The sequence below is a fragment of the Triticum aestivum genome, chromosome 7B (assembly GCF_018294505.1).
Source record: "Triticum aestivum cultivar Chinese Spring chromosome 7B, IWGSC CS RefSeq v2.1, whole genome shotgun sequence".
Classification (NCBI taxonomy): Eukaryota; Viridiplantae; Streptophyta; class Magnoliopsida; order Poales; family Poaceae; genus Triticum; species Triticum aestivum.
In genome coordinates, this window is record NC_057813.1 from 669,489,135 (window position 1) to 669,504,912 (window position 15,778).

Consider the following 15,778-nt stretch of genomic DNA (forward strand, 5'->3'; position numbering starts at 1 on the left):
AGTTTATCATTATTATGATGCTAAATTCTAACACCATTTGGATTTTATGTGCACTACAAGTGACACAGGGAAGCTAATTTTAAGGCTCGCACACCGCTGAACCACTCAGACTCCTTGAATGCATCAAGTTGAGGTAAGTGGCTCTTCCCATCCATTGACTAGACTATTCTGGTATTCCATGGTTCTAAAAGACATATCTACATGATGGTCTTAAATGTGTGCTTTATTCACACGAAACCATTGGCTCATTATCCTGACCTTGATTTCAAGCAAATCGAATGGATAACATTGCAGAATTCTCCTTGAGTGCCTTCTCTATGGCCCTTGGATTGAGTTTAGCAATTTGTCCTAAGGTCTAGACTCAAAATGGTTTGGTAGAATCCTATCCAAAGAGTTAATCTCATTGCATTATCTTTACTTTGGAATTGCAACTTACCAACTTTACGTTGGAGTCATGCGGTTTTACACGCTCATGACAGAACTGCATAATATTATTCCCCTCTATCTTTGATATGTGGATATCTATCAAGTATTTCCTATCTGCGGTAATTCGGTTGCATACCGTTGGGATCTATGTGAGGAATAACTGTATTTCCGTCAATACCTCAAGCCCCCGCACGGGGAGTTATTCAAGGTCAGTATGCTGATTCAATGAGGAATATTTCCAGGCATTAGGGGGAGATTTCAAGTACCATAAAGAATGCCAGGAAATTAGTGGAATGTTCAACACATTTTTGCCTCAAATCCACATACTCAAAGATCTGAACTATGCGTTCAGAAGATTTGCAACACATTGCAAATAACCTGCCAGATTCATTTGCTGACTATAAAGGTGTCACACAATCCTACAATCCTACAAAAGTACGCCTGAAAGAGTGGAGGTATCAACAAAATCCACTCCACTCCCCGTTCAAAGCAACAGGGGGAGATGTATGGCAAAAGTACGTCGGGATTCAGCTTATCACAAGCAAGGATATCAAGGCCTGTGAATCAGTAAATGCAAGTCAACTTCATGTTGTCAGACACCTAATGGGTAGTATACACCCAGTGGACGGGAAACCTCCACCAACCCAGGTCATAGTGCACACAATGACCGGGACATCGGAATACCCGACTCAATCGCACTGGGAAATCGCGAGCAGTCACCATGGGTAACGATATTTCCGTCAACTATATATTGATATATAGATTCTGGAGAATCATATAACCGGAAGTCTACAATTGTCGACATACATTTCTCAACTAGATTGCAAAAACCTTTCAAATGATTCAGATCCAAAGACCATGGCCATGGCAAAGTGTGAACAACACTCGGACTGAACTCAAGCAAAGGGTATAGTCTAGATAGAAATGATCTTGCTCAATAATGGGAAGGTATTCATAAGCAATACCTACACCAGTTTTCTTCTGGAAACAGAATTGAGAACAATGAGGTGGTGAAACAAAGAGCAAGTATTGTAGCACAAGGGTTCACGCAGATACTCAACTATTCTCCAGAGATGGAATCTCTTTCCGATAACTTATATCATTAGCAGTACAAAATCATCTATCTCTGCAGTTGATAGATGTAGTGATTACATATCCATGTGGATCACTAGATTCAGACATATATGATTGATTCCCGATGGAATCTCACTTCTGAATCGAAATGCAAAATGCAACATACATTGTGTAAAATCAGTAAGTCACCATACGACTTATTGTTGTCGGTACATATGGTACAACCGACGTAGTGAGTTCCTTATACACAAGGATTACTCCTACAATAATGATTATCCATGTTTGTGTGTCTGTAATGACGACACATGTAATCATCTAAATGACGGAGTTGAAAATGAAGGATTTGGGTAAACCAAAATACCACTCGTTACTACAACTTGAGCACCTTCATTCATACATTATGGTACACCATGTTGTCTATATCCAAAATATATTGGGGAAATTCATTGTGGACAAATCTTATCCATCTATAACTCTCATGGTAGTTCATTCTCTAGACGTAGAGAAAGATCTATTTAGACCAAGAGATAATGGAGGTGAGATATTGGGACTTAACGTTCTGTAATGCCATTGGATCCACCAAACACAGTTGGTTGGTACTCAAGAATATATTTTGATATCTCCAAGGCATGAAACATCTTGTCCTGGTTTTTCAGTTTCAGAGAAATCTGAACACCAATATCATTGGATACATCGATCATCCCCATTATATCAGATCGTAAACAAGTTTAGTGTTCCTACTAGGTGTGGTAGCCCTCTCATGAAGAGTCTTCAAAACAGACCTCATGGCTACATCCACCAACCATTATCTCAAAGATAATGTCGCTTGTGTTGCCCGGATGCAAACATGTTACTAATAAGCAATATATTTATATTGCATATCTTGCAAGTCAAATCATGCAACTGATTTGTTCAGCAAGTCTCTACCAACTTTTACATTCCGGAAACATGTTCATGGAATTGGTATGTGACGGCTTTGGAATTTGCAAGAATCAGGAGGAGTATCTTCCTAAATTGTTCCTGTTCAATGCATCATATTATACTCTTTTTTCCTTCATGAGTTTACCATACAGGTTCTCATAAAGGTTTTTAATGAGGTAATATCAACATGAGATCATATGTCCTACTTTCAGTTTTCCTCACCGGGGTTTTTAGGAAAGTATATATGGCATATTTATTGTTCTCCAAACTCTATGAGTTTTCTCATATTGAGTAAAAAGAGGCAATAATCATTATATGTTGGATCATTTTTTCCTTATTTTCCCACTGGGTTTGAAGGAGTTTTACCAGCATATCCTACACTACTCCTCATATTTTTTCCACAGGTTTTTTTTGGAGGAGACTTTATCAGATGATGGACTACTATGCAATCAAGCGGTGATTAGGGGGAGTGTTAAATAATAACCCTTATGGTTATTAGGGGTAATCCCCGCTCCCATCTCTCCGCACGAGCGGTTCCAAAAGGCCAACAACCATCCACGACGGTTCCCGTGGAGACGCCTCTAGCGAACCATCGTGTCCGTTACCATTGTATATATATCGTGTCAATCATCAATAAAGATATACAGTTCGATTCATTGTTGTCTCTCTCGATTTGCCTCTCGATTAGTTCCAACAATTATGCCTCGCTCGGTCATTGCCACGTAACTGTCGCATATCTCCGATCCCATCTCACAAGTGCGTAGACGGCGGCGATGTCGCGAGGACCTGGGGCGCCGCCGCCGCCGCGAGGACCTGGGGCGACGCCACCATCTTGCGAACCTGAGTCGAGGGCCGCCTTTTCGACGCGTCTCCCAAGCCGTTCCTCATATCGAGCGCCGCGGCGGCTCTCCCAGGCCGCACCATCATCGAAGCCGCAGCCGCTCCGCCGAAGTCGATGGAGACCTGCTCCTACAGCGGCCCTAAAGATTTGAAGCTCTAGTTTGGTCTTCTTTGGTACGTGTTCCTCTAATCTTACTAGCGACGCATTGGTTCTGGGGATTAACAACAGTAGTATAATCCATGGTTAATTGGATCTGTGTTGCATGATGGTATTAGTGGTTACCAGCCTTGCGAACTGATCTGAGGATGAGCAAATAGATGAACCTTCTAGCTAGCTTCTCGTTGTATTATGGTTCGCTGGATTTCTAGTGCCAGGGATAACTTTAGTCGGCATTTCAATTAGACTAGTACGAATACTAGTGCTCCATGAATTGGGATTGGGCAGATTGCATCCGGACAAGAACTAATCAACTCGTGAGACAATGGCTAGCTAACTGATGGCTTGTTTCATGCCTATTGTTTACCTTGTTCATTGGAATCAAGTTTCTTATGGTACAGGGATGAAATAAACGACTACAGGGACACATAGTTTTACTTTGTAGAGTCTATCGGTTCGGTGCTCTGTGCTAGTATACTAGCAGAGAAGGTGTTAAATAGTAGCGTACTAGCATAGAAGGTGTTAAATTAAAACTGAATTTTGTAACTGATTGTTGCTGATGAGAATTGCTGCTGACGAGTAATTTGTTAATTGCAGTCTAGATAAAATGGCTCTGGGACAATGTTAACCGGTTAGAGGAGATACATTGAGTTTTAAATATATATCCATGTACTATCTTGTACAATATTCTGAGTGTGGATTAATATTAAGGTTTGACAACTTTGTGTTTGAAGGGTGCTTTTTGAGACAATCTTCAGTATCGAGGCAAGTTCATGACCGATCTCTTTCATTGTATGCATGGTTGTCTTGTTGCTTGTGCTTCAGTGTACTTTGTTCTTCACATTTGGTGTTTGAACTTGATACTTCCAGTTTCAGTCAATCTATATGCAATTTGATAGTTATTATTACTTTATAGTTTAACAATGTTCTCTATCATGCAGTTGTTGATACCTCACGGTGTGATAAGCTCATAGTGTCTCTTCCGGTAGTGGTGTAGCTTGAGGAAGCAATGCCTTAGGGACACAGGGCAAGAGGAAGTACGCAAAATTCCGTAGCCTGCTCGGATTTGAGGATGATGTGTGAGCTCCATGCGTGAGCCTTTTATTCTGTACTGTGCCCAAAGCAGATTTATTTGTGAGACCTAAGCTATGTGTGAGAATGTTGCAATGTCTGAGACCTTAGTTCTTGAATTATGCTCCATTTTCGCATATTTTGGTCTTTTGAACATATGAAATGCCCACGATGGACTAATGCTAGCTAAACCCTTCCAAAAAAATTTGAGCAAAAAATCGAAGTGCGTGGACATTTTTGAATAAATTGTCAGAAATGAACAATACACTTTTTTGCGAATTAGAAAAAGTGGATGGTTCACATCACTCCCGGGCCATTTTGTTTTTGGCTCTTTTAACCCCCTAGTATATCCAATACAGGCAGGCCGCTCCTGCCGTCACTCCCCTACCCAAGCTCGTCTCCCCCCTGCCACTCCACCTCGCCGCCACTGTGCCCACCCGCTGGAGTCACCCCGAGTATCCTCGCCACTAAACAAAGATCCACCACTGGAGAGTGGCGCCGACCGCGTCGCGGCCATCATGGCCCCAACACTGCGCCTCCCAGCTCGGTGGAGGTCAGCGTGGCCGGCACGATCACATTCTTCCCCACTTTAGATCGATCTCCGTCGTGCCAGCGATCTCCTTTAACAGTGAATCCCCTACCCCTCCTTGGCCTCCTCACCTCTCCTTCGCACACCTGAATCTATTGCAACCTTCAACGAACATCCAGAAGTCCTACATCACGAGTTGCGGCTCTATTGCCCGCCGCCGCAGACAAAGTCCTTGCAGCCGAGCAGCACCTCGACCCAAGATACCTTGCCATTTGGCTCCGCCTCGATGAGATGAACTCCGGGCCAAAGGAATTGTCCTCGGGGGGGGGGGGGGGGGGGCTCCGCAGCACGAGGGTGAGCGAGCCAAGCCTTGTGCACTTCTTCAACATGAACTGAGTCGACCCGTGATGACGAAGTTGAGCAGTCACTTAGAGCGCTTCCCAAAAAGCTAATTCGTGCTCTCTGGTTGCAGGATCGCAAGGACGAACGGTTTCGGAGATCTGCTCGCCCGCACAATGATGCACGCTGGCGTTCAGGATAGAGTAGACTACAGTGGCAGAGCAAGTTGCGAGATGAGGCAAAACCGTATGTGTTTTCAGTTTATCTTTGGCCGAGGCCAGTAAGTAATATATATAGGTGAACCAAAAGTGGTATTGTGTTGCGATCACAATCTCAAATCGACTTGGTTTCCAGGTCAAACTTAACGGACAAGTAAACAGTGAACTTGTCCGTCAAGACACCAAAAAATAAAACGGCAAAAGGAAGTTGGGCCCCTGCAAGACAAAGGACCGGATTTCGGCAGACCATTCATGCGTAAGCCATCAGATCTACTGTGGCGGCTTGTCTAATTAATTGTTGGTGTTCACGTAAAAGGTACCGAGGTAGTACTGTTAGATAAAATGAGATAAACGAGACACGAGAGTACACGGATTTTTACGTGAAAACCCTTGCGGGAGAAAACCACGGACTCACAAAGGCACAATCACTATGAGGAGGAGTATTACAAGCATGAGACGACATGTGTCTTAGGTGCGACTATATGGAGTATATATGAGAGCAATATATAAGAGTCCTTGTAGGACAAGTAAACAAGTTGTACTTGTACGCGTCTGTACCAACGCAAAGGTCCACACCGTTTGTACTACGTCTAGTCCACGGTAGAATTTGGATCATTACCTTTTCTAACTGTTGGTGTTCTCGTCTGATTTTTTGCTTGCGGCCTGTGAGCAATTAGGCATGACCAGTTTAAGTAGTAGAGTTTTTTCAGGGAAAGTTTTAAGTAGTAGAGTTATTGAAGGTTCGATCCTCAAATGACAAAATGAAATGAGTAACAGTGGCTTCCATAGTTGACTCAAATGTATGTATCTGCTTGCTGACAGCCTTTCCAGCTTGAAGATTACTGAAGCTGTTTATCATTCTGTAGATATCAGATGATATTAATGAAGTGGTGGAGGCTCATAACCAAATGCTGGACATAATGGTAATGTTGTATCTACTAGTTGAACCTTATCTTCTCCCAAAGATCTGAATGTACTGCTGTTGCTATCCTAAGAACACATGCCTTTTTCAGGGGAATGACAGATTCATCAAGGGGGGTTTCTCTCTAGAACTGTGGACAAATTCAAGATGGTAAGTGGCCGGATTAAGTAACTCGCCATGCATCTTCTGCTCGTATACTCCCGATACTCATCATGTTTCCATGACTGTAGGTGTTCAAGACCAAATCGAGCAGAGGATGGGAACCCTCGTGGCCTGGTGTCGTTCCTCATCTCTTCATACTAGTGTACTACCTGACCAGGTAGAAGGATCCTTGGGTTGGGCGTGCTTGCGGGGCGCGGCCCCGACTCAGCGTCCATCCACCGCGCCAGGTAACCTGACCTAACCCGGCCGGGCAGGCGTGGGCGTTGCTGCGGCGCGCGAGGTCAAGTCCGGTGTGCCGGTGGCCGATGGAGACGATGCGCAAGTCCGGCTGCCGGTTGTTGCTGACCTTGCTGCCGGCGGAGGAGGTCGACGCGCGGCGCAACGTGGCCATCGTCGACGGGCCGAGCGGGGCGGGACCAGCGAGCCAGGGAAAACGAGCCACGATCGATTCGTTCGGCAGTTTTGCAAAAAGAATAAAAACTCGGGTCTGCGAGTTACATATTTCCTTGACGAATCTACCCCTTAAATAAAAAACTGGTCCCACAAAAAATATTTAACGGTCCCACCGTCATTTGTAATTTCCCGTAATTTCAATCTCGTAACTCCTTGTAACTTCTATTTTTTCACCGTCAGATTGAGATGGATGAAAGGCTCCTAAATTAGCCAATCACCGTAACAGTTGTATAAAATCTTACGTCTTTCTTAATTTCATGGGAAATGACATAATCTACATGGTACGCATGTGAATCAAACTGGCTAAATCACATGAACCAATTCTTTTTGAGACGCCTAGGTATATTAAATATTTTTTTGGAATATAACCATATATAAGGTTATGAATTCTATGTATTCTTAGGAGAAGTTCGATGAAATGCTAATTAGTTACCGGGCGGTGAAAATAGTATCATCATTTGAATATTACAAGACGTTGAGTACATAGGTGGAATAAACAATGTTTTACTTAGATTTTTATATTTTAAACATAAATGTTCACAAAGCATTTTAACATTATGAGATGATGAAACTGATTTTAATGAAAATTTATTGCTATTTTTTGTTATTACTTGACAATTTTGAGAACTTCCGATATATTAATATTCAAAGTTAGAGGATTTTAGAAGCATGTTTTATATGTGCCATCCCTTTACTACAAGAAGTCCAATATAAATTTCTATTCTTCTGTGGTTCGAGTCTTAGGGCGTGTTCGGTAACCCTCTACAGCCTCAAAATCCTCAACTCCTCAGCCAATATCCAATAACCAGCTTCTCGTTGAAAATCTCGGAGCTAACCATCCGTCGGCACATCAGCTTCTAGTTTGGCAAGCACAGGTGTCATACACATTAGCACAAACCACCTCAATAAACAAAACAAGATTACAATCAGACCCCCTGGTCATCCTGCATCGCTCGTCAACGCCATTGAAGGATGGAGGTGAGGACCAGCATGCCGGCACTACCCCATCACCGTGGACGGCCACACGGAAGCCGAAGCCGCAGATGGACGGCGAGCGACCGATGGGGAGGACAGCGAGGTCGTCGAGGCTCAGGGATGTGAGCGCCGGACATTGCTCCCGCGTCCTTGGCAGCTCCTGGCGGATTGAAACGGCGGCAGTGCAGGACGATAGAGACGGCAGGGCGGGCGGCCAGCGTGGCGGACGGCGAGCTGGGAGGGCGGCGGCCGGCTACATGGGTTGATGGCCTCGACAGCCTGTGTGAGAGGAACGAGAGAAGGAGATCATGGGGATAGAGCAGTCGTGCGGGATGGGATCGAATCGGTACGCACGCCGTTCACTTGGCGGTGGCAGTTGCTAGTAATTTCAGTCAAACTCCCGCTCCTTTGATTCGTGGGAGCTCGCCTTTTCCAACTCCACGACTCCTCCAATTTTACACTACACAAATAGCCAGCTTCTCACTCTTATAACCAAGATTTAAACCGTTCGGCCGAACTCCTCGTTTGGAGTTGCGGAGCTAAGAAGTTGGAAGGCTACCGAACACGCCCTTAATATTGCATTACCATGTATCCATGGATCTTGGATACGGTTTCTGGTCGGAGATCCATGGATCACAGATGTTCTCTATGCCCATGGTCGTTCGCCTCTGAAAGCGCCCTTATTTCTCAATGCCCAAGTATGGACCCAATGCATGATTTTCAATGGCATAGAACATGAGCGGACACCAACACAATCTCGATTTGACACAACATATATTTAGGCAAATTGAAATTAAATTGCTCCACTATCCAGAATAGCTGTTTTTTAAATATATTTTAAATAGTCAGATGTGTAAAAGGTCAAACCCTGTACACAGAAAAATAAACAATCTCCAACCTTCCGAGATGAAAACAAGTGACTGCATATGATTTGAGAAAATTTCACAGACGATTGCATCTTGATGTACTCAGCTTTGAGCAATATACTGTGATACCATATTATTAGAAAAAACATTAGCTTTGTGGCGTTAGATTATGATTTCATCTAACTGATATGCATAGCTTCTTTGGTAAATCTCCATGTTTCTAAACGTATATGCTTCACAAACGTCTCAATTACAGTGTTTTGTATTGGAAAACATATTTGTTCATAATATAGATTGAATAAAAAGATAACTAGCCCGTGTGAATGCACGGGTTGACCACTACTTTTTTAAAAGTTGCGCAAATTTTTCTTTTTACACTACATGAACAATTTTTAGACGCGCCATGATCATTTTTTAAAATTTAAGTATCATATTCTAGAGGCGAGAGGTTCTTTCATCTTGCTGTAGGGGAGACAAAGACTCCCCCTTGCAAACACCGGCGACTGATTCTCTGTTCATTTAAAGAAAAAGGTGACTTTCTCATTATCTCGAGAGTTATATGTGTTCACTTAATCTGTCTAGGAGATATAGCACCGAGGAAATTTTGAAGGGGAAGATGCCGCTAATGGAGGACGGCTCATCTACTTGTGTTGTAGTGGTTTTCAGCGCGCTGCCATGGTACCACCGCCGATAAATCGGGTTGCACTATCTGTTGATGGGGCCTTTTCTTCGGTCGATGGCTCGGCGGCAGCCGACATGATCTTGAGGAGACATGATGGAAGTGCGATTTTTGCTGCGCATCGCTGCCCGTTTAATTGCAACGACGCACTAGAGGGTGAGTTGCATGTGCTGATGCAAGGTATGGCACCGACGACTCAATACAGTGATGTTCCTATAATAGTCCAATCAAACTGAGTAAATAGCATGAAACTACTACTTTACGGGTTAGAGTTTCAAAAAACTGCCAGATTTATTTTTTCGCTGATAACTACCAATTCAGGGGTTGGCTGTTTCAAAAAACCCCAAATCCTCTTTGTTAAAAAATTAAATATGTTTATGACAGGTCGGGCTCGCCACTAAATGCACCGTTTGGTTGACCGTTTGTTTGACTGTTAACTGACTTGTGGGGGCCACATGTCAGCGCCTCATCTATAGATTTTTTACGAATTAGCCCTTACAGATATTTTAAAGAAGGAATCGGGTCCCTGAAATCATTTAAAAAAGCAATCGGGTCCTTGGACCGTCGCCGCCGCGCCTCCAAAGTGCCCTGCCCATGGTCGTCGCCGCGCACCATGGGGCTCCGCCCACGGTCGCCACACGTGCCATGGGGGCCTTGTGTGCAGGCCGCCGCCACGCCCTGCCTCACGGCGTGCGGCAGAGCTCGCCGGGCCTGGCAGCGGAGGGCGCACGCGGTGGCGCCCGTAGCGGCCGGATCCACGCTCCTCGCCTGTGGCCGCCGCCACGCCCTGCCTCGCCTGCGCCGACCACCACGCCCTGCCTCGCCTGGGCCGGCGGCCACGCTCTGCCTCGCCTATGCCGGCTGCTGCCCTGCCTCGCAAGCGGCTAACGCGGACGGCCTGCGCTGCTGCTGGAGTGCGCACCTCCCGCCGCCGCGAACGAGGCCGGGAGGAGGTGGCCGCCGGCACGCACGCTCCCACGACCATTGGGAGGCTGGGGAAGGGAGGGAGAGTTTTCGCACGGCGGGGAGCACACGCGGCCGCGGGCGCGGCTCGCCGGCCGGAGGAGGTGGTGCCGGTGAGATCCTCACAGTGGGGCTGTTGGCCGGCGAGCTCCTTCGGCGGGGCTGTTGGCCGGCGAGCTCCTCTGGTGGGGCTGCTGGCTGCTCGTGCCGTTCTGGAGCACGTGGACGGGAAGGGACCCGATTGCGTTTTATGGATCCGATCGCTTTTCTAAAAAGATTACAGGGGCTCAATTGCTTGTTTTAAGAAAAGACACTGACATGTGGGCCCTATATGTCCTATATGTCAGTTAACGGTCAAACAAACGGTTCCTTTAGATGCGGGCCCAACATGTAGTAAACGCGATCAATTGTTAAGCACTCGGCTATTTGAGTTTTTTGAAACAACCAACCCCTGACTTGGTAGTTATTAGCGAAAAAATAAAATTTGATAGTTTTTTGGAACCCTAACCTGTAAAGTACTCCCTCCGTCCCAAAATACTTGTCGGAAAAATGGATGAAAATGAGTGTATCTAGGACTAAATTGCGTCTAGATACATCCATTCATCCGACAAGTATTTTCGGACGGAGGGAGTAGTAGTTTTATGCTATCTCGGTCGGCATTAACGTCCCTAACCGGTGATAACCTGTCTCGGTCGGTATATGGACATTTCGTACCTGAGATCAAGCATCTTAGGGTACTTTATGAGTTTATTCCACAAAAAATTAAGCGTGAGCAAAATAGGGTAGCATATCGGTTGTCATTGTATAGTTGTATTGATAGTGCGACTGCTGTAGGCTAGATCGTGGACCACTGTGCATAGATGAACTTTTGCCTCTCGATTGTAACCCTATATTTTTATGGAATAAAACTCTTTACCCTAAAAAAAAGGTGACTCTCTCATTATCTATCAGAATGCATCACATCGGTGGATGAACACAGAGACAGAGCCATGCGTGTTCAAATCTGGCACACATGTTGCTGTAGCGCCATGAAATCCAAAAACACTCGTGATCTCAACGATGCAATTGTAGTACCTCTTTCCTTATTTTGTCTGCAGACAGGCTTCGACGAACTGTTCTCTGACGAGACACCCGAGGTCAGCAACTCAGCATGAGTAAATACGTCCATCTTTTGTCAGCAGGCTGCGCCACGATCCTATATAAGCTCCCTCCAACCAACAGCATTGGGACAAAGCACATAGGGCAAAGCTTACAAACGCAATTAAGCAGGAGCTAGCTCAATTGCCATGGCGAACACCAGCAAGGTCGTGGCCATCTTCGGCGTCCTTGTTCTCCTGCAGGTGTCGTGCGCCACCGGCCGTCACGTCCAGGTCAAGGACTCCAGCCAGCGCGTCCACGACGCCCCGGCGGTGATGTCCCTGACGGACTTCCACTCCGGGCCAGCGGCGTGCGACGGCAAGTCCCACAGCGACGACCTCCTCCTGGCGTCGCTGACCTCGGCGTGGTACGGCGGGGGCATCCGGTGCGGCAAGATGATCCGCGTCGTGACCACGCGCGGGGTCGCCGTGGAGGCCATGGTCGTGGAGGAGTGCGACATCGAGGAGGGCTGCGGCGAGCACGAGATCAGCACATCGGCCGCCGTGTGGAAGGCCCTCGGGGTCGACGTCAGCGTGGGCGAGCTGCCCGTCACCTGGTCGGATCTCGACTGAGACATGCATAGAAAATCGAGTCTTAAAACTTGATGTGTCAGTGTCGTTGCAACTACGTAGTACGTACGTACTTGCGTGCCTTCACGTATGGTCGAGTAGCTGAATAAAATTACATCATGCATGCGTACATGCATGATGATGGGCGGATAATCTACTTAATTACACTTTACTACTTATAAGTGTACTAATTGTATGTACGTGTCAGTGGTTCTCGTTATAAGTGTCAGTCAATGATTCTCGTTATAAGTGTCAGTCAATGGCTGTATGCATCGTCCAGATGCAGAGGCCGGGGGTATTCCTCCTTTTCTAAAAAAAAAGTAAGTGTCAGTCAGTGCAAAATGATCTCAGAATAAAATCGCCGTTTTTCCTTAACTGTACGTTTCAAGACCTCGGTTGGTCAGGTATTCCCTACACTTGGGATAATCGACAATCAGGGGATGCTAATGTTAAGGCAAGGATCGACAGAGCTTTCGCAAACGAACAATTCAGGCAACGATTTGAGCATACGCGAGTTCGGCATATGTGTGCGGTGGAGTCGGATCACTGCTTCGTCCTCACTGATTTCAGGCATCACGCCTTCACACATCGGCCGCAGGGTACCAAGCAGTCCAGGTATGAAAATGTTTGGCAATCCCATCAAGATTACGATCAGCTGATTGCAGATACTTGGAAGAATCAGGTGCGAGTTCCAGGGCTGCAGGGCATCGCGGACTCCCTTGCTGGCCTCCAACGCCAACTGGAGCCATGGGGGGCACGTGAATTTGGTAGTCTGTCTAGGACAGTACGTAACCTGAAGACACGCTTTGACAGATTACGGCAACGTTCAGTGGGTCGGGGGCCTTCAGATGAAGAGAAGAGCATCATGAAAAAACTGAGAGAAGCTCTCCGCTTGGAGGAAATATGGCTCCGGCAACGTTCTCGTGTGCCGTGGCTGCGGGCTGGAGACCGCAACACGGCTTATTTCCAAGCACAGGCCAGGCAACGGAAACGAACGAATAAAATCGCTAGTCTCACTAGGCCTGACGGCTCGGTCTGTACAAACGAAGAGGAAGACAAAGCTGAAACCAATGCTTTTTATCAGGCTTTGTACATGACACAGGGAGTCAATAACATGGACGTGCTCTTATCGCATGTGCCACTTCGGGTCACACCGGAGATGAACGCAGCCCTATGTAAACCATATGAACCTTCCGAGGTACGCCAAGCTCTATTTCAAATGGCTCCGTCGAAGGCGCCGGGTGTGGATGGTTTTACGGCGGGCTTCTTCCAACGCCACTGGAAGCTACTTCATCATGAAGTAACGGAGGCGGTGCTGGATTTCCTCAATGGAGGTGAACTACCATTGGGCTTCAACGACACGTCCATCACGCTAATTCCCAAGGTACGTCACCCCCAGAGCATCTCACAATATCGTCCAATTGCGCTCTGTTCTGTGCTTTACAAAGTGGCAGCAAAAGTGATAGCCAACAGACTGAGAAGATGCATGGATGACATAGTAAGTGAGGAGCAGAGTGCTTTCGTCCCCGGACGTTTAATCACCGACAATGTACTGGTTGCATTTGAAAGTGTTCATACCATGAGGAGGCTGAAGAAAGGCAAAAACTACACTTGTGCGATTAAGCTGGATATGATGAAGGCTTACGACAGGGTAGAGTGGCATTTTTTGGAGGCTATGCTTTTGAAGTTAGGCTTTCAACCGAGTCTGGTGAGGCTGATCATGAAGTGTGTTTCTTCAGTTCGCTTCTCAGTGCGCGTAAATGGGGAGCTGCAACCATACTTTAACCCATCGAGAGGGCTGCGACAGGGCTGCCCAGCTTTGCCATACCTATTTCTCCTATGTGCCGAAGGATTCTCATCCCTTCTGAAATATTACGGACAGTTCATCGACCGTGGCATAAGAGTGACTTTCAGAGCACCATGGGTGAGTCACCTCCTCTTTGCTGATGATAGTCTCATCTTCATCAAGGCAAATGCCGACAGTGCGGCAAGGCTTAATCAAATTCTTGAGATCTACGATGAGGCATCTGGACAAAGTGTTAACAGAAGCAAGAGTGCTATATACTTCAGTCCAAACACTCCAGAAAATCTCAGGCAGAATCTGAAACTTCTCCTTGGTGTGCAAGTGGAAGCATTCTCAGAAAAGTATCTCGGTCTACCCATTGCAGCAGGCAGATTAACAGTGGGACTTTTGAACATTTGGGTGACCGAGCTCGGGGAAAGATGAATGGATGGTCAGAGCGGCTTTTTGCATGTGCCGGGAGGGAGACACTTCTCAAATCTATCGTGCAAGCGATCCCGACATTCAGCATGAGCATTTTCCTCTTGACAAAAAAGGTGTGTAAGAGTTTGACTTCAGGCATGGCGAAATATTGGTGGGGAAGTTTCCTCGATCGTCGATCCTTACACTGGTTAGCCTGGGATAAATCGGCTACACCCAAACCCAGCGGGGGGATGGGTTTTCGCGATATGCGAGTTTTCAACTTGGCTCTACTGGGAAAGCACGGATGGAGATTTATGACCAATCCGGATTCACTTTGCGCCAAGGTTATGAAAGGTAGATATTTTCCCAACTCTGGTTTCATGCAAGCCTCCGTGCCAAAGTCATCTTCAGCTGTTTGGAGAGCGATTGTATCAGGCCGGAAAGCACTAAACACAGGGCTTGTGAAGAGAGTGGGCGATGGATCTTCTATTCGGGTGTGGGAGGACAAGTGGATCCCATCCACCAACACCATGACCCCCCTGCTGCGACCATCTCACACGGCAGTGCAAACCATCAATGACCTCATTGATACATCTAATTGGTCATGGCGTCGTGATCTAGTTCGAGAGACCTTCATTGCTCCGGATGCTGCGGTAGTGCTAAACATTCCACTGCGGCATGGAGGAGGGGAGGATTTCTTAGCCTGGGCACATGAGAAGTCAGACATCTATTCTGTTAAATCGGCGTATCGAGCTCTGGTGAATCAAAAAGAGCGACTAGCTCTAGAAGAGGGGCAGATTACCGGCACTTCAATGAATCAACAACAGCTGTGGAAGGATGTTTGGAAGCTCAATGTAGTCCCAAAAGTAAGAGTTTTTTGGTGGCGGGTGTTAAGGGGCATTTTACCAGATGAGAGCACCTTACACCGTCGTCATATTTGACAAACAAGCACCTGCAAGGTCTGTCTCGCTATGGAGGAGGATTTGGAGCATGCGCTGCTGCTCTGTTCCCATGCACGCCGGTTTTGGGAAGAAGCCCGGTTGCTCTTCGTCATCCATATCCCGCGGCTGCACCCACACACATGGGCTCGAGATATTTTATGTGATCCTCGCTTCTCCGAGAGAGAACGAGCGATCATCGTCACGGTTATGTGGGCTATTTGGACGTCGCGCAACCGGTTGACACACGATAGGGACGGGATGGATCCAGCCAGTTCCGTTCGAAGAATCAGGGAGGACCTCGCCATCCTAGAACTGCCTAAACAGTTCAGCTTG